The sequence below is a fragment of the Odocoileus virginianus genome, unplaced genomic scaffold (assembly GCF_023699985.2).
Source record: "Odocoileus virginianus isolate 20LAN1187 ecotype Illinois unplaced genomic scaffold, Ovbor_1.2 Unplaced_Contig_16, whole genome shotgun sequence".
NCBI lineage: Eukaryota > Metazoa > Chordata > Mammalia > Artiodactyla > Cervidae > Odocoileus > Odocoileus virginianus.
The window spans coordinates 372,353-392,144 of NW_027224333.1; the positions used below are offsets into that span (position 1 = coordinate 372,353).

General features: G+C 39.2%; 1 protein-coding gene across 4 annotated transcripts in view; it reads left to right on the forward strand.

Annotated features, from left to right (window-relative positions):
- ARHGAP6 (Rho GTPase activating protein 6) overlaps positions 1–19,792 on the forward strand; it is a 511,877-nt gene that overhangs the window by 317,126 nt on the left and 174,959 nt on the right. The gene's annotated exons all lie outside the window — the stretch shown is intronic.

The following is a 19,792-nucleotide window of genomic DNA, read 5'->3' on the forward strand; positions in this document are numbered from 1 at the left end:
TGCTGTTGCAGTAAAACATTCCGTTTTCTGGTTGTAAGAGGAAATAAGAGAAGTGGGTGGTACCGTGGTGTGTGTGTGTGTGTGTGTGTGCGCGTGCATAATTTGAATCTGACCCAAAGTTGTGTACTTTGAATATGACCCAAAGGTGTGTTGTTCAAACCAAGATATGCTTTAAGATATCAAAAATTGTGTTTGTACTCAAGAGAGCTCTTTCTCAGTAGTGTATTTGGAAATATTTCAGGCCATTTTTTTCCTGCAGAAGTTACAGACCTAAAAGATTTTTTCCCCTGGAAGCTCTTTGAATATATAAATTTTTAAAAAGGATTTTTAAAGGCTAGATGGCAGCAAAGAAATTGTTTTCTATTCATCATAAGTAAATATCTCTGTGATATAAGTGCTACGTCAGAGCTATCTTATGGGGTGCACATGACTCAAAGGGAAACTAATTTGTTTAGTAACTTGATTTTCTTCCTTTTTTGTGATTCACAAGTTGTTAAGCTCATCCTGTTTGGGGCATTATAAATGTAGTAGTAGTAGTAGTGGTAGTCGCTCAGTCGTGTCTGACGCCTTGAGACCCCATGGACTGTAGCCTGTGGGAACTTGTAAATGAATAACAACTTTAAATATAAATCAACTGAAATGTATATGAAATCCTACTGGATTCCTAGGAGGTCTCTCGGTATTTATGAACCACACTTCTCTTTTCTAGGATTCTGTTTTGGGACACAGTCATAAATGCAAAAGGAAGATTTCAGCACCTAATGACATTTATCCTTACAATATTGGGCCCCTTCAGCCCCTCCCAAGCATTGAAAAACTATCTGGAGTTGGAATTGCTGAGCCATGGAAAACTTTTCTTCCAGAAGGGTTTTTTTTTAAGCAAAAATTATACTTTTAAGATTATGAGTATAGAATTATAACACAGACAATTCATCATACTTAATAAGCCTCTCTAGATCAATCTAGATTATCTCTAAAAGGTCTATTTCACCCAGTCCAATAATTACATACTTTGGAAAGTAAAATGAAGTGTATAGGGTTTTCAGAGTGGCAGATCTATCTGGAATCATTCTAACCCAGTTGTTTATTGTGTAGGAAAGGGAACTGGAGACCAGAGGAATTAAGGGACTTGAGTAAGGCTGCTATAGTGAGGGCAGAGCTAGAAGTGCGATGAGAAACAGTGAGAATGTCTGTCACCTGTTAAAGGCCTTCAATTTCCTGGGTTTACTTCCATCTTTTCATTTAACTCTCACAACAGTTTTGCAAGGCATGGATCATATTCCAGTTTTTAAAATGATAAAACTGAAACATGGGAGGTTCTCTAACTGCTCAAAGTCAATAGGCATTAGGAGGCAGAGCAAAAATTCAAATGCACACCCCCTGATTCTGAGGGTCTGGTATCTCCTGCCTTGAGCTGTTTTCCACTGTACCAGGGTGGCTCCCTGGCTTTAGTATATAGCCTAAAATCCAAGCAGCATTCCGTTTTTCTACATGTTTATAGGCATCACTCATTTTTTTGAGCTTCACTTTATCATGCTTCATAGATAATGCTTTTTTTCACAAATTGAAGGTTGTGGCAACCCTGTGACAGGCAGGTCTATCTACACCATTTTTTTTTTCAATGTCATTTGCTTACTTTGCGTCCCTGTGTCACAGTTAGGTAATTCTCACAATAATTCCAACGTTTTCATTATTTTTATATTTGTTATGGTGATCTGTGATCAGTGACCTTTGATGTTACTATTACTGCTACTTGCTGAAGGCTCAGGTGATGGTTAGCATTTTTTAGCAATATTTTAAAATAAAGATACGTACATTTTTAGACATAATGTTATTGCATACTTAATGTTGTTGTTCAGTTGCTCAGTTGTGTCCAACTCTTTGTGACCCCATGGACTGCAGCACGCCAGGCTTCCCATGTATCCTTCACCATCTCCTGGAGTTTGCTCAAACTCATGTCCATTGAGTTGATGATGCCATCCAACCATCTCATCCTCTGTTGCCCCCTTCTCTTCCTGCCCTCATTTTTCCCCATTATCAGGGTCTTTTCCAATGAGTCAGTTCTTCGTATCAGGTGGCCAAAGTATTGGAGCTTTAGCTTCAGCATCAGTCCTTCCAATGAATATTCAGGGTTGATTTCCTTTAGGATTGACTGGTTTGATCTTGCTGTCCAAGGGACTCTCAAGAGTCTTCTCCAGCACCACAGTTCAAAAGTATCAATTCTTTGGCACTCAGCTTCTTTATGGTCCAACTTTTACATCCGTATATGACTAATGAAAAAATCATAGCTTTGACTATTCGGCCAAGTGATGTCTCTGCTTTTTAATACACTGTTTAGGTTTGCCATACCTTTGCTTCCAATGAGCAAGCATCTTTAAATTTCATGATTGCAGTCACTCTCCGCAGTGATTTTGGAGCCCAAGAAAATAAAGTCTGTCACTGTTTCCATCTTTTCCCCCATCTATTTGCCAGGGGATAGCCAATAAATAGACAGCAGAAAATAAAGTAAGTGAGATGGTGGTTAAGCGTCGAAGAAAAAAAAGACATAAAGGAAAAAAATCAAGGAAAGGAGACACTAGAAAGATGGGATGGGAGTTATTAAAAAAGGGCTTTGCTGTATGCATTTGGGGAGTGTTATTGCATTATTGGTCCAGTGAAAGAAGCTGGAAGGTGTCTATTTTTTCAGCAGTTTCCTTTCCAAAATGATAATATTCCATTCTCTACCAGTGGTAAAAGGCTTATTCTAACTCCATCTCCATTTTCATGATAGATCTTCCTGATACATCTTCTCATCTGCCCTTTGTGGGAACCATTGTTATCCCCATAGTATCAAAAAAAGAAAACAGGAGTCAAATGAGTTACCCATAAATGGAGAACAAGGCAAGCATAGTGCCTAGGCTACTCTTTCCAAATATCTAATTTACAGGGAAGGAGAATATCAGAAATGCTAAAATGACTAGCCTAGAATTACATGGCAAAGTGCTCATTATTTTATTTATCCAGCAAGATATGGATGGAGTCTCTACAGTGGGCCAGGCTACTGAGATGGATCCAGGAAGCAGTACTCACAGGAGATGTTCTCTGACCTAGGGGCACATACAGGGAACTCTGTACCCTACCCAGTGCTGATTTATGCATACCGTGATGGACAGTCTTCTCTGTTTTCCAGAATCTGAGAAGGGTGTTCCCACTTATATTTCCCACTCTGCGCATCTAGTGTGTTATGGATTAAATGAGACTATATCAGCTGGCCTGGGGACCAAAACAGCTATGTATACCATTGTTTCCATGGGCAAATGCATTTAGACTTTCAAACATCCAGCCGTCTTTACAAACTTTCAGACTGGGGAGTGTCTGAGTAGGAGAATATAAGCAGAGATTGTTTAGCGTCCATCAAGGCAACCTCTGGCTGCTCAACCTCCCAGATATTGACAGTTGCCTGGAGTAAAGATAGCATCAAATGAGATACAAATGAGCAATAATAGCTTCCTCAAAATTTTATGGAAAAGATTTTATTTTCTTCACTCTGAAGGCAAACTGATGGTCACACATATTTACCTTTAGGGAAAAGGTCTTCAAATGGTAATCTGTGGATTGTGCCTACCAGCCATTCTATAGTTTGTCATAGTTCTCTAGGGCTATGGGAATCTACAAGGAGATTGTAGCTCATTTAATCTGTGTTTATTCCATTACCTATATATGAGACTCACATTTCCATACATGGCAGCAGCCAGCCTAGTACCACAAGTGTGTCTTGAATGGAACAGAATGGAAAGAAATGTTTTCTTGGCCATTGCATATGCTAGCAAGTGTCGGTTGCCCATCTTTCTTCCATAACATGAATGCCATGGGCATTCCAGTTCCTGTTCTACATGCCTGTCATCATCTGCTTTATTAGAATGATACTGCTGTAGATAATAAATACTTTGAATTTATATAAGCTTCTTAAGGAATGATGAACTTAGATTGAACTGCAGTGAATGCTTCACTAAAATTCAAAGGAATTATGATTATGGTTGTCTTGGCAACCATAGTTCTGTATTCTCTTTGTTTTATTACTTATCATTTTCCTATATTGAGGTCATTTTGAGGAGATCATTAAGGTCTCATTTTCAGTTTATGAGGCTTCTGGGAATGATACAATTTTATGTAGCTACAAACGTATCTCCTTTTCTTAAAATTCCCCCAAACACTGGAAAGTCTAGGCATGTGAAATGAACTAAAAATAAGCTATTACTTATGTTGACACATACATGTCATCTTTACTCTCTATTAAGGTAATTATTTATAATGATTGAAAGACATTGTTACTTTATATTTCTCCTTAGCATGCAAATATGACTTTTCATTTCTTTCAAAAGTGAAGAATTCTTTGTCAATAAATTTCCATAAATGTTTTTTACCTATAATGCAATTATTAAACTGAAAATAGCTATACCAGAAAAATAGTTTTACTTTAGGAAAGGGCCAGTTTGAGAGACAGTCAAACAGTGATATTTTAACAACATATTAAATCATTAATCATCAACACATCCTCTGTTAAGTTTTTTGGTAGACCACATTAGTTTTTTTAAAGAGAAAATGTGGTAATTAACAATGTAATCTTTATAATTGGTTTATTGGTATTAAAAGGAAAATATAGTATAAATTGTATATTACCACATGACTACAATATAAAAATCATTGTAAAACATTTTATTTTGTCCAATTATTTGAATCTAAAGGAAAATTCTATATGTTAACATTCTAGGACAGGAATTAGGAAAGTTTTTTGTAAAGGGTCAGATGGTAAATATTTTAGGTTTTGGGGCCACACAGATTTTTATTGCAACTACTCAACTCTGAAATTGTAACAGGGCTTCCCTAGTGGATCAATGGTAAAGAACCCGCCTTCAATGTTGGAGACCCGAGTTGAATCCCTGGGTTGGGAAGATCCCCTGGAGAGGGGAATGGCTATCCACTCCAGTATTCTTGCCTGGAGAATCTCATGGACAGAGGAGCCTGGCGGGCTACAGTCCATGGGGTCGCAAAGAGTCGGACATGACTGAAGTGACTGAGCATGCATGCACAGGAGGGTAGAAGCAGACATTTCATGATAGATTGCTTAGTTTAAAAGCTAGTGGAACATTTGAAAGAAATAAGCTAATAACATTTCCTTACATGTTGGGCAAGTTCAAAACTGAACTTCAGTGTCAAAGACCTGCTATCCCCTACCCGAATATGCCAGCAATGTAATCTGAGTCAGTGAGATGAAGCCCCTTTGCCTATAGCTGGTTTCTCCATCCTTATGGAGTGTCCTTGGTCACCTGACACCTAGTGAAACATACATTTTCAACTTTATTTTCCTTTGGAGTATTCTCTGGTGCTTTGTTCAAACTAATTTTATCATCCTCTTTTAGGTTTAGGGCTTCCGTGGTGGCTCAGCTGGTAAAAATCCGCCTGAAATGCAGGAGACCTGGGTTCGATCCCTGGGTTGGGAAGATTCCCTTGGGCAAGGGAAAGGCTACCCACTCCAGTATTCTGGCCTGGAGAATTCCATGGATTGTATAGTCCATGGGGTCACAAAGAGTCAGACAGGACTGAGCGACTTTCACTTTAGGTTTAGTCAAATATTTCAAACATAAAAGTACAGGAAAAAAACACAAATATTTGTCCCTCAGTTTTAATAAATTTTAATATTTAATATTGTTTGATTCAGATATTTTAATCTTTTTTAAAAAGAAATAATACATATGAACACAGCCGGTCTATACCAGACTTTTTATGTGTATGATTTTTCCACATTCTAACAATTTTTAAAGAGGCGGTTTATTTTTAGATGGATCTGCATTTTTCCTACTTATTAAAGTGATTTTCTTGAGAGCCTAAAGGATGGAAAGATTAGCAAACTGATTTTAGATGTGCAAATTATCATTAGTACACAGTAGACGAATTTGACCTGATTTGATACATTTTTCTGTCCATCCAGGACTAAATTAATGCTATGAGTTTACTTCCAAGAGAGACTTTGCAAATTCCCTATATCTCTTCCATGTGGTAAATGAGATGTGTGATTAAGAGACAGTGAGTATAAATCATCCTAATTCATAATCAAGGACTGAAGACAGCTTTTCATTTCTATAGTGACTTATTCAAATGCATTATTTTTCTCTGCTGCCCTTGACACAGTTAATGCTTTGTGGAACAAACGCTCTCGCATTCTGTCATTCAATCTTTGAAATGTCCCGTGTGGTAGTTGGAACAGATAGTATTGCAGTCGTCTCCTGGGTGAGGAAATTGAGGCACAGTGATGTCAGTGCAGTGCTTATAAAATCTTGGCTGAACCTTAGTACCACTGGGTGAGCTTTGATAAAGGACCTGTGGATCCCTGAGCCTACCCACAGAGATTTGATACAACCAGGCTGGAACGGACCGAAAGTGTTAGTATTTTTAATTGATTCTTCTGTGCAGCCAAGGTTGAGAATTTCTGCTGGACTAGTGGAACTGATCAAAGTTTTTTAACCCTGTGGTTCTCCAATGGGGGCTATTTGTCCACCCTCCACCTGACCAGGGGAACATTTGACAATAAGACACTTGATTGACACATGTTGGTTGAGGATGCTACTGGCTTCTAGCGAGTAGAGAAAGCAGGGATGCTGCCAGAACATCCTACAGCCTCACCTCTCAACATAAAACTCTCCAGCCCCAGGACTTCCCTGGAGGTCCAGCGGTTAGGACTCTGCACTTCCACTGAAGGGGACATGAGTTTGATCCCTGGTGGGAGAACTGAGATCCCGCATGCTGTGCAGTGTTGTCAAAAATAAAAGAATGAGAAAAAAAGAAAAAAACAAACAAAAAATCCCTATCCAGCCCCAAATGCCACTATTGCAGTTGTGCTGAGGTTCAGAAACTCCTACTTAACCTCTAAGTGTTTGACTGAAGTCCCTCTGACTCTAAGCCATTGTTATTTCTTCAGTCCCAAATTGCTAAATTATTCAAATTAGTCATCCTCTTATTATTTCTCTAATAATGCATTTTTAAAGTGACTTTGAGCTTTTTTAGGAACTAGGTGGTCTCGTGTCTTAACCTCACTAGAATAGGCAGAAATCCTACTTTTCTCAGAATACCAAAAGTAACACAAAAACAACCAAATAGCCACAAAGTATACATCAAAAAAAGAAAAGAACTATTTCTCAACCTAAGTATATGTATGATCCCAAATAAAAAATGTGAATTATGTAAAGCAGTGGCTCTCAAAATTGAGCATGCATTGAAATCCCCTGGAAGGCTTGTTAAAAGACAGACTGCTGGGCCCCACCCTGAGTGTCTGATTCCCTAGGTCTGGTGTGGTGTTCACGCACTTGAATTTCTAAATTTCTAACAAGAGCTTTCAGCTGAGACAGACTCTTCTGGACCTGAGAACACACTGAGAATTACAGATGTAAAATGTGTAATAGCTTCTCAAATGCGTAACCTCAGGACTATCTATTAAAGCAACAAGTTAATATTCCTAAAAATGCAAGCACTATTTCATCATAGTGTACACATAATTTTAGAATATAATCCATCAATAAGTACAAGAACCTTCCAGTTCCATGATTACAATCAGGACAGACGTATGGAATTAAACCTTTTGCGCCCACTTCCTGTCCAGAACAAGTCCAGTGTTAAGAACATTCAGCTGTCCCCCTTATCAGAAATAAAAAGGTGACAATACCCTGAGACATTTTAAAATGCATCTAAGGTACATGATGCACATTCTTCAAATTATAAGGAGATGCCTAAATCAAAAATGACTTGAACAGAATTTTCCTAGTTTTGGATACATTAACACATGATTGTAGGATGGTGGACAGATATCTAAAATTTCAGTGAAATTTATTGCCTATATCAAATAACAAATCCTAATTCCTTAATGAATTAGAATATTGACATAGGTGGCTAAATAATCATAGAATTAAACATGGAATCTGAAACCTATTTCAGAAACAAGTCAATTATTTTTCCAGTTCATCAGCCCATGACACTCTAAAGATAGCAGCGATAAAGGTGGTGTGGTTTGTGATTTTCATAAACTAGCCTTAAGTTAGATGTTACAGCATATTTTGTAGGTGAAAAACCTAAACCCTGAAGAAGCAAAGTACATGTCCCTTATTTTCCACAGCAAAAGCTCGTAGAAACTAGAATATGCTCTTATCTCTGCCTCTTAGATATTTTCTGAATCCCTTGATAGTGAAGATTTGATCTCTTTCTAGAACCTGGCACACTTCCTAGTACATACCAAGGGATAATTAGGCTTTTACTGAATTTACTCAAGTGGGTTTGTGAGAAGTTCATGCATTTCTGTATTTCATGAATTTTATATTGCATATTTCAGTCCCATTTAAATTCAGGATCCTCACCCAAAAAGTCCCCAATAAGATCCAGTCTATACTGTTCAAAGCACAAACTTTAATTATGAGCTAGGAATTGAGGAAAATAAAGGGAAACTATGGGAGAATTTTCCAACAAGTAAGCACTTCTGTTGTACTGACATTAATGATATATATGGCAGTCAACAATGATAAGACTTCCAAAGGATAACTAAATAGCCCTGTACTGTAAAAGATAAAATTTACACTTCTAAGGGAACAAATAAAACCTAAGAATTGAAAAAAATATACCTAATAGCATCGTTCTGCTCCAGTGTTTAAGAGCAAACCGAGAAGTTGCTATGGCATTGACTTATGTGAGCATAGCAACAGAGCGAACTCAGTGATTCAGCTTGATAAAAGAGGAAATTATCTCACCATTTCCCTTTCCCTAAATCAGTCAGATATCCAAATATTTCATGTTGAAATGGTATATCCATCAACATGTTCTAATGGATAAAAGTCAATAGTGGGGGTGGGGAGGAAGGTCATAAGACGAAATTTGTATGTCATATGATTATTTTAGAGAATGCAACTCACATCTAAAGAATCTATTAATATCTCTGCATCCTGCTTTCCCCCAGTTGAATGGGGTTTGTTAGTGGCTTATATTGGGTAAATATTGGGTGAATATGAGTAATAATTTGGCAAAAAACAACAATTTATCAGCCTGTATAACTTCGTTCTAATGAAAGTTCACTGGTATATTTTGAGAAAGAAACATTGTTCGGCCGTGAAACTGTAGTTCCCTGTCTGCGACAGCCCTCCAGGGAAGGGATAGATTATGCCAGCATAATATGTGAAGTTTAGTCATTATCACTTGTACCAAGCAGAGGTCAGCCATGGGTGTATGTGTGGGAGGCACCACTGTGGTGAGCCAATACAAACAGAGCCAGATGTCACAAATAAATGCTGACATTTTATCACATTATTATTTTAAATATTATTTTACCACTGTGTTTTTTTCTTGTATTGTTTAACCTCCACATCTTTATTTCCCATTTCCTTTCTTTAAACTGATAAATGAGAATAGGGCAAGTATGGTTTGAGTCACTACTTGACCGCGAAACCAGGAAGTTAACTGACCCCACAAAAGAGCCCCAAACCTAGGAAACTTGGATTCTTAGGTTTATTCTGTTTTGTTTTGTTTTTTTGAAAATACAACATTTATTTATTTATTTATTTATTTATTTATTTATTTATTTATTTTACTTTTTTAAAAAAATTATTTATTTTAATTGGAGGCTAATTACTTTACAATATTGTAGTGGTTTTTGCCATACACTGACATGAATCAGCCATGGGTGTACATGTGTTCCCATCCTGAACCCCCTCCACCTCCCTCCCCATCCCATCCCTCTGGGTCATCCCAGTGCACCAGCCCTGAGCACCCTGCCTCATGCATCGAACCTGGACTGGCAATCTGTTTCACATATGATAATATACATGTTTCAATGCTATTCTCTCAAATCATCCCACCCTCGCCTTCTCCCACAGAGTCCAAAAGACTGTTCTATACATCTGTGTCTCTTTTGCTGTCTCGCATATAGGGTTATCATTACCATCTTTCTAAATTCCATATATATGCGTTACTTTCTTTCTGGCTTACTTCACTCTGTATAATAGGCTCCAGTTTCATCCACCTCATTAGAACTGATTCAAATGAATTCTTTTTAATGGCTGAGTAATATTCCATTGTGTATATGTACCACAGCTTTCTTACCCATTCGTCTGCTGATGGACATCTAGGTTGCTTCCATGTCCTGGCTATTGTAAACAGTGCTGTGATGAACACTGGGGCACACGTGTCTCTTTCAGATCTGGTTTCCTTGGTGTGTATGCCCAGGAGTGGGATTGCTGGGTCATATGGCAGTTCTATTTCCAGTTTTTTAAGGAATCTCCACACTGTTCTCCATAGTGGCTGTACTAGTTTGCATTCCCACCAACAGTGTAAGAGGGTTCCCTTTTCTCCACACTCTCTCCAGCATTTATTGTTTGTAGGCTTTTTGATAGCAGCCATTCTGACTGGTGTGAGATGGTACCTCATTGTGGTTTTGATTTACATTTCTCTGACAATGAGTGATGTTGAGCATCTTTTCATGTGTTTGTTAGCCATCTGTATGTCTTCTTTGTAGAAATGTCTGTTTAGTTCTTTGGCCCATTTTTTATTTATTCTGGAATGATGGGTTTCAGAAACATATAATATGATTAATTTATTTTTAATTTACATATTATAAAATTCATCTTTTGGAGGGGTGCAATTCTGAGTTTTGACAAATACATAAAATTGTTTAACCACCACTATAATCGGGACCCAGAAGAGTTCTGTCATTCCCCCCACCCCACAGATTCCCTCTGCTGCCCCTTCATAGTCAACCCCTCCCTGAACCGCCCCAGGACCTGTCATCAAAAATCTGTTGGTGCTCTTCTATTTTAGCTATTTTTTCCTTCTCCATTCATTCACAGTACAGTCTGTCATGTGCTAGGTTCTGTTTGAGGTTCTGGGGATGAAATAGTGAATAAGATTTACATGGAGATTTCCATGCACAAACAAGATAATGAACAAAAGTAAATCTGTAATTCCAATGTGTAGTAAGTGCTGTGTAGTAAACAGATCCTGCTTGCTCCTATGACATACTTATGAAAAGCTATGACAAACCTAGACAGCATATTAAAAAACAGAGACATCACTTTGCCAACAAAGGTCTGTATAGTCAAAGCTATGGTTTTCCAGTAGTCATGTACAGATGTGAGAGCTGGACCATAAAGAAGACTGAGCAATGAAGAATTGGTGCTTTTGAAATGTGCTGGGGAAGACTCTTGAGAATTCCTTGGACAGCAAAGAGATCAAACCAGTCAATCCTAAAGGAAATCAACCCTGAATATTCATTGGAAGGACTGATGCTGAAGCTGAAGCTCCAGTACTTTGGCTACCTGATGCGAAGAGCTGACTCATTGGAAAAGACCCTGATGCTGGGAAAGATTGAGGGCAGGAAGAGAAGGGGGCAGCAGAGGATGAGATGGTTGGATGGCACCATCATCGACTCAATGGACATGAATTTGAGCAAACTCCAGGAGATAGTGAAGGACAGGGAAGCCTGGCATGCTGCAGTTCATGGGGTCACAAAGAGTCGGACATGACTTAGTGACTGAACAACAACAATAAGCAGATCCCTATGATAACAAGTATCAGAAGATGGAACCTCATTTTAGACAGAATGTTAGAAAAGATGGCTCTGAGAAGTTGGCAGTATATCTGAGGACCGAAGTAGAAGAAGGAGCCAGCTATGTGAAATAAGCAAGGGGTGGGGACACATGGGCAATCATTTCCATGCGGAAGGGACATTATATGAAAAACGGGGGTCAGCAGTCCCAAGAGTGAGAGAAGAAAGCAATGACATGAGGTGCTGCGGACAGATAGGCAGGGTCTAGCTATGGTGTATCAACTTTATTCCCTTGCAGCAGGACACCATCAGGTAAGTCTGTACCTGGAGATGATTTGATTGATGTTTTGAGTTCTGTGTAGAAAGTTGTTTGTTATAGAGTGAGAATGGACACAGGGAAGTTACTGGGCATAGCAACCATCCAGTTGACTGCTGATAGGCAGCAACTGTGGAGATGTAGAAGGGATGGATTTGAAATACATTTTAGAGGTAGAGGGCTTCCCTGGTGGCTCAGCTGGTAAAGAATCCACCTGCAACGTGGGAGACCTGGGTTTGACCCCTGGCTTGGGAAGATCCCCTGGAGAAGGGAAAGGCTACCTACTCCAGTATTCTGGCCTGGAGAATTCCATGGACTGTATAAGTCTGTGGGGTCTCAAAGAGTTGGACACAACTGAGCAACTTACACTTTTCACTTTCAATCCATATTACAAGTATGAATTCATTCACTTCTATTTATTGAGGGCCCACAATGAGTGCGGCTCAGATGAGGAAGTAGGGATATAATGTTAAAGAGGAACCTACAAGATTGGAGGCAAACTGGCAGGAGATATAGGACTTCATTGAACAGTCTCACACATATGTGTAAAATTAGAGTGACAGTAAGTTTCACAGAGAAAAGGATTCTATGAGAGAGCATAATAAAGAGATCTGACTTAGTCTGAGCAGAGATTGGGTTCCAGAAAGGCTTCTCAGAGCACTGAAGAATGAGGAGTGGGGAGAGGGTATTGGATGAAAGGTCATGTAATCGAAGAGCAGAAATTTGGATTCTCAAATGCCAGATACACTGTGATTCCAGTTTAGGAGCCCAAGAGTACATACCAGGAACATGATTTCCACAAGCACTTCAGGCAATCCATTTCCTCCACAAATATTTGTTAAGCACGGAAGTAGGCCTGAGACTTTTCCAGGTGCTGAGAATTCAGTAATTCATGTTAAAAGTTTGCTTCTTTCATGGAGCTTGTTTCTGACGAATCTGATTCCAGAGATTCACAAACCCTGGGCATGTCTTGAGAAGATTTGATGTAAGTGATGTTAGCCTAGAACAGGGCCATGAGGAGTGCCACCGTTTAGAGCCTGAAAGGAGGAAGAGCAGCAGCAAAGAAGCTCGTGGTCAAGTGGCTGATGAAGGGAGAAGTGAGGAAAATGGCGCACATAGGCAGAAGTGGGGTCCATGGAGCCACAGAGACTCAGACACGACTGAGCGGCTTTCACTAACAGCAGCGGAGAAAATGGGAAAAACAGAGAGGTAAGGGTAGAGAAAGCATTTGAAAGTGACATTAGAAACGGTATAGTGTTTGTAGTAAAATAACGTGTGTTGGTATCTTATAGAAAAATAAATACACTAATAACAAAACATAAGGAAGTAAATTAAACTGGTTGATTATTGTTTCATATCTATATCTATATTTGCCTTTTCATCTATTTATCTCCATCCTGGTGCATTTTTTTCCTCTAAAAAGAGATACTATTATCATCAGAGATTGTCAGTAGAAAGATTCTCTGGAGGATCAGACAAGAGGAAGCATTCTCAGGACCCATTAAATGGCCTGGAGATAGTGGGCTCTAGGACTCGTGTGGAGAGCTTGAAAGCTGTCTGTCTTGAAAGAAAGGACTGTAAGAGGTGAAGTAGACTTAATCTGTGCATGTCCCCCTGGGATCTTACTAACTGACCCAGAGGAATTAGATTGAACAAGCATGTGGAGAATGTCCAGGGATCATACTTGTTTCCTGTAACGGCAAGAGTGGCCTGCAGAAGCTGTGCATTCTGGGTCACCACTAGAGTCAGCGTTAGTGTTTCCTGGGAACTGGAGAAGGGAAATGAAACCAGACCATGTCTAGATTCCTTCCCAGATCTCTTGAGTTGAATCATTTGAAATTGCCATTTTTATAGATCCAAAATGGTACCAAAAAAATTAACCATTTCATACAGTTCAACCAAAAAGTGTAATTCTGATTCTACAGTGCAAAAGTGTGGATGGCAGGAGACCTTCTTGTAGGTTTAAAGATGGATCTGTTGGTGCAAGTATGGGACCATATATTAAAGCCTCTCAGTTTTGTGAGCCAGACCAAAGGCATTCTTGTTCCTGACCCTATTTGAACAGTATATTTCATGAGAGAGTGCCAGCATCATCTATTTATTACCCTCCATACTCAGCGATTATGTGACAAGAAAGGAAAAGACCTTTAAAGCTGGGGTGATTGTCTAGACAGTCCTAAAATAGCTCTTCCCAGGTGCAAAGGAAGCAGTAAAATGCAGACAAAGCATGAGGGTCCTTTGCCAAAAATACAGTGCATTTGAACTTTCGTAAGCTCCTTGTAAATTCTAAAGGAGAAAATCGCCAGAAGACTAAATCTTGATAATTATGATCACTAGTAAAAATGGTATAGTGTTAGCAGAAAAAATAACATCTGATTGAGGAATATACCACCCCCTCAAACAGAGGCATTCTTTGCATGCTAAATTACATAGAAATTTTTGAGATAATTATTTGAATAATTTAGAGTTAAAATAGTCCAAGCTAAAATATTTAGCTGACTGAAACACCTGTGCAAGCTTTCATTTAAAATATACAAAGAATTGGTTTTATTTTTCACTTCACAGTAGAGGTCTTGTAATAAAAACAAGATAGTTTATGTAAGTCCCCTGTCAAGTCCTATTCTGTAGCATTGGTGCAGTTAATACGATTGCATTGAATCCAAAATGCATATTTGTTAAATAAACTGTGGTAGTGGGTCATACCCTAGAATATAATTTGACAATAAAAAAATGAGCTATTGATACATTCAACAACTTGGGTGGATCTCAGGGAACGTATACTGAGTGAATAAAGCCTGTCCTCCCAACAAGCTACATGCTATATGATCTCGTTTATGTAACATACTTGAAATGACAAAATTATTGAAAAGGAAAACAGATTAGTGGTTGCCAAATTTAAGAAGGTGGTGGATTGAGAGGGAAGTGAGAGTAACATAAAGAGGGTAGCAGGAGGGATCCTCGTGACTATGGAATTTTCTGTGTCTCGACTGTTGTGGTAGTCACATAAATCTACACATGTGATAAAATCGCATAGAATGAAATACACATACACCTTTACACCCACAAATGAGTGCAGGTAAAACTGGTTAAATCTGAATAAAGTCATTGTATGCTATCAGTGTCAGTTTCCTGGTTGTGATGTTGTATGCAAGATATTACCACTGGAGGAGGCTAGGTAAAGGGTACAAAACGGCTCTATGTATTATTTCTTCCATCTGAACATGAATCTACAATTGTCTCAAAATAAACCGTTTAATTAAAGAATAAACTTTCTCAAAACCATTGGCATTGATTCAAACCTTGTTTATTAACGTGGGAAGAAAGGCTTCACCCGATTTGGGGATGGAGGAGCCTTCTGAAATCACTAGTGATACACATACACCTCATGTGTATCAGTAGGTAAAGTTTCTGCACTGTGCACAAGGGAATGCGTGTGCTTTTTAGAACATTTTAGTTTGTTTTGTGTGGTTTGCACCCTAAAAATTTGCAAATGAAGGTGAATACATGAATACATACACCTCTAAGATTCATTAGCACTCTAAATACAAGAGTAAACCAGGTGTCGTTGGGAGGTTCTGTGATGGCAAGTGCGAAAAAAAAACCCTAGATAATTGAGTTTATTCAAATTGAGAAGGCCTATTTCTAGGGGATATATCTAAAAGAAGCCTTTTGAAAATAAGGGTAGCAGAAAGACAGTCGCTGAGTGTGAGTGATGCCTCTAGTACTTGTGAGAACCCACTTAGCTAACCCTTTAAAGTCTATTAAAGAAACTGAAGTGAATAGATTACAATCAGAAGTAAACAGTTTGGAAATGTTCTTGTCCTTAGGTACTTTACTCTCATTGACTTAGCAATACGGTGAATTTTGTTAACTGTTTATACATAGCTTCACAGTTGATTTTAAAGTCAGCCATCCTCGGTTATGGCTAATCCCTTTATTTGCCCAGGGAAGTCCAATCAACCAATAGTTATCAGTTATCTTCCCCAAGACAACACTGGGTGAGGCGGAATACCAGGATGAGACCAAAAGTGCTTCCCCATGATGGCTGCAGACCTCCAAATCTAATCAAGTGAAAGAATAACACATAATAAATCAACACCAACTATATTGCATTTGAATTCAGATAGATAGTTTGGTTTGTGGGCCTAACTGCCTTTACTTTGCAGCTCACAGAACCCTGTGTTCATCCTACCTGTCTTAAGCAGTTTTACTTGCTTAGTGTTAGCTCATTTATTTTACTTATTTTATTTAACAAGCTCTCTAAACTACTGACCATATGCCAGGCACTATAACAGCATCATAAATATTAGTTCATTTTAATACTCAAAGCAAACCTAGATTATTTGCATTTTGCAGATGAGGCAGCTGAGGCACAGCAAGTTTAATTCACTTGCCCGAAGTCACACAGCTAGTCAAGTAGGCTTTGCTTTTGGGATTTGCCTCCAGATACCAGTCTCTATGATCAAGCCATTAATTCATGTTCAGCTGGAGTCCTAAGTCAGGCAAAAGAGATGCTCACATCTCAGATGTGACTGTATTCATTCCCTCTGGCTTTATTCCCTCATCCAGTCCTTCATCAAGCATCCTTTAAATGTTCACTGTGTTCAAAGCATTATGATCGGCAATGTAAACACAATATGATTTTGGCTCTCATGGAATTTACATGTTATACAAGAGATAAGACTTACACATAAGTCTTTAGGAAGAAAAGTCTTTGGGGCAAATGTCCTGACAGTGGTCCAGATAAAATGTCTAGGGGAGAGCAGATAAAGCAGTGATGGTTTCCAGTTGGGGAAAGGAAGGGAGGATTATTGAAATCAGTTTGAAAGAGATGTCATTTGAGTGAGTCTCCAGGATAGGCAGTGTTCATACTTGGAAAGAAATTTCATCTTGCTAGTCTATTTGAGCCATATTCCTGAAGAAGTGTATGTGCTATGATTGGAGACTAGGGTAATGGTATGGAGGGGAGAGGAAGGGGGAAGGAACAGACAGTCTAATGAAAATGGGGCATAGACTGAGAGGTAGGATGAAACCAGCATGTTTCAGGCCAGGAGGTTGCCCAAAGCCCTGAAGGATTGTCAGTTGTCCTTTCACATGCTGGGTAACTCTTGAAAGTTTGTAAGCTATGGAATGGCATCAATAAACTTCTGCTGGCAATGAGCAGAAGGGATTAGAGAACAGGAGGCTGCAGGTAGGGAGACTATCCTAACACATGAGTCCATTCAAAAGCCTATGAGGGGCTCATCAAGGAGGTAAACCTTAGAATTACCACATGACTCAGCAATCCCACCCCTAGGTAGATGCTTAAAAGATGCAATTCTACTCTGAGGTATGTTTCAAGAGAATTGAAAGCAGATATTCAAAAAAATTCTTGTACGTGAATGTTCATTGCCGCTCTGTTTACAATAACCAGACAGGGAAAGCAAGCTGGATGTCCATCAACAGGGGAATGAATAAACAAAATGTGGTCTAGCTATACAATGGAACATTGTCTGGCCATTGAAGGGAATGAAGCACTGATTCATGCTGCAGCATGGGTGAACCCTGGAAACATTGGGTGGCATGTTATACAGTTTCATTTATAGGAAACATCCGGAATAGGCAAATCCATAGAGACAGAAAATGCTTGAGTGGTTTCCAGGGGTTGGAGGGAGAGAAGGAGAATGAGGAGAGATTACTTAGTCATACTACTGACTTTCCTCTTAGGATGGTAAAACTGTTTGAGAACTAGATCAAAGTAATGGTTGCACAACACTGTGAATGTACTAAATGCCACTGAAGAGTGCACTTTAAAAATGGCTAATTGGATTTTGTGTGAACTTCACCTCAATATAAAACCAAAAGGAAAAAAGAAAGCCTATTTGGACTTGGGCCAAGGCGAGAATGTGAGAATGGAGAGGAATAGGGAAGTGAAGTCACTGGGGAGAACTGGCCAGTTTAGTGGTGGTAACAAGGGAGAGCAGGAAGGGGGAGTCCTGAAGATTCCAGCTAGAGTGCCAAGATGAATAGTGACCACATTCACCAAGTGACTTGAGTGATTAACCAGATCCATTGTCTTCATTTTGATGCTTCCACTTGCTAGCTGTGGGTCTGTGGGCAAGTTTGTATACCTTTCTGCCTGGACAGTGAGTGGGGACACTGGTATTGTCATGATGACTGAATGAGTGAGTGTATCTGGAGCCTGACACATAGGAGGCCCTCAGTGACTGTTTGTGGATTGCACGAAGTATGACACTTGTTTTTTTCAACATTAGGCTATCCTATTCAGAGATGCCAAAATGGTAGTTACTATACTTTCTGGAATTCTAAGACACATGTGTATCTTGAGCATGCATTCCTAATTGTGTCCAACTCTTTGTGACTGTTGCCCACCAGGATCCTATGTCCATGGAATTTTATAGGCAAGAACACTGGCGTGGATTGCCATTTCCTTTTCCAAGGGATCTTCCTGACCCAGGGATCGAACCCACACCTCCTTGAGAAATTTCTCCTTGAGAAATTTCCTTAGGACTTTTAACCAGCATGGTGGTGCACCTTGGGCTTAGAACTATGCTTAGAAGAGTAGCTGGCCTCTGTGTATGTGCTCAGTCGCTCGGTTATTTCTGACTCTTTGCAGCCTCCCGACTGTAGCCCATCAGCAGTAAGTGTTAAACAATTGTTAGCTTTAGTTGTTGCTGTTGTTACTGTAGTGGTGGTGGTGGTGATGGTTATAAAACGATGGCCAGAACCTACCTGAGAATATATTGGGTTGGCCCAAAAAATTCATTTGGTTCATGAATATGTTGTTCAATAAGGTTCTTCGTGAAAGTGAAAAATCTTTTTGAACTTAAAACCAAACGAACTTTTTGGCCAGCCCAACATTTTTTTGACACGGATGCAGTTCTTGAACAACTTGTAAAGAGATGAGATAGAGAGCAAAAGGTTAATTAGGACTATTTAATCACTAAATTGCAATGTTGAAAAAAAAGACTACTCCAATGTTGATCCATAAAATCTTTACCAATAGAGACAGAATGAATAAATCAGTCTCCTACCAGCAGCTCCAGGAACTTCCCAAAATGATTGCATAATCCTGGTGTCAACAGTGCTCAGCTCTGTCAGCCTTCCTGAAATTTATTGTTAAAGTGAGGAACCTGCTCTTGTGTAGGTTTAATGGGATTAGTTGAATTACAAAGATGCTAGAGCTGCCATTTAGAGGAAAAGCACCTTTCTACCACTTGCCTGTTTTAATGAGTCCCCATCATCCCTCTATGATCATCAAATCAATTTCCTTTGGCAGATTAGCTATTTTATAGTCCTGGGAGAATTTGTAGAGAACATTCAGTTATTTAGTCTGAAGAACAATCTAGCTGTGGGTTAATATTCTTTGGATTGAATGGGTTGAAAATTAAATGACAGTAGAATTTTTGTACACAAGAACCTTTAGATGACTTTTGGCAACTCCAGGACACCAAACTAACTTTTGACTTGGGAGATAAATTGTACTAAAAAGATTTTGTACTGCTTTCCACCCAATCTGGTCTACTAAATGCTGGTCCTCTAAACCACTGGGTACATTCCTGTGTCAGCAAAGGTCCATCTAGTCAAGGCTATGGTTTTTCCAGTGGTCATGTATGGATGTGAGATTTGGACTATAAAGAAAGCTGAGCACCAAAGAATTGATGCTTTTGAACTGTGGTGTTGGAGAAGACTGTTGAGAGTCCCTTGGACTGCAAGGAGATCCAACCAGTCCATCCTAAAGGAAATCAGTCCTGAATATTCATTGGAAGGACTGATGTTGAAGCTGAAACTCCAATACTTTGGCCACCTGATGCCAAGAGCTGACTCATTGGAAAAGATCCTGATGCTGGGAAAGACTGAGGGCAGGAGGAGAAGGGGATGACAGAGGATGAGATGGTTGGATGGCATCATTGACTCAATGG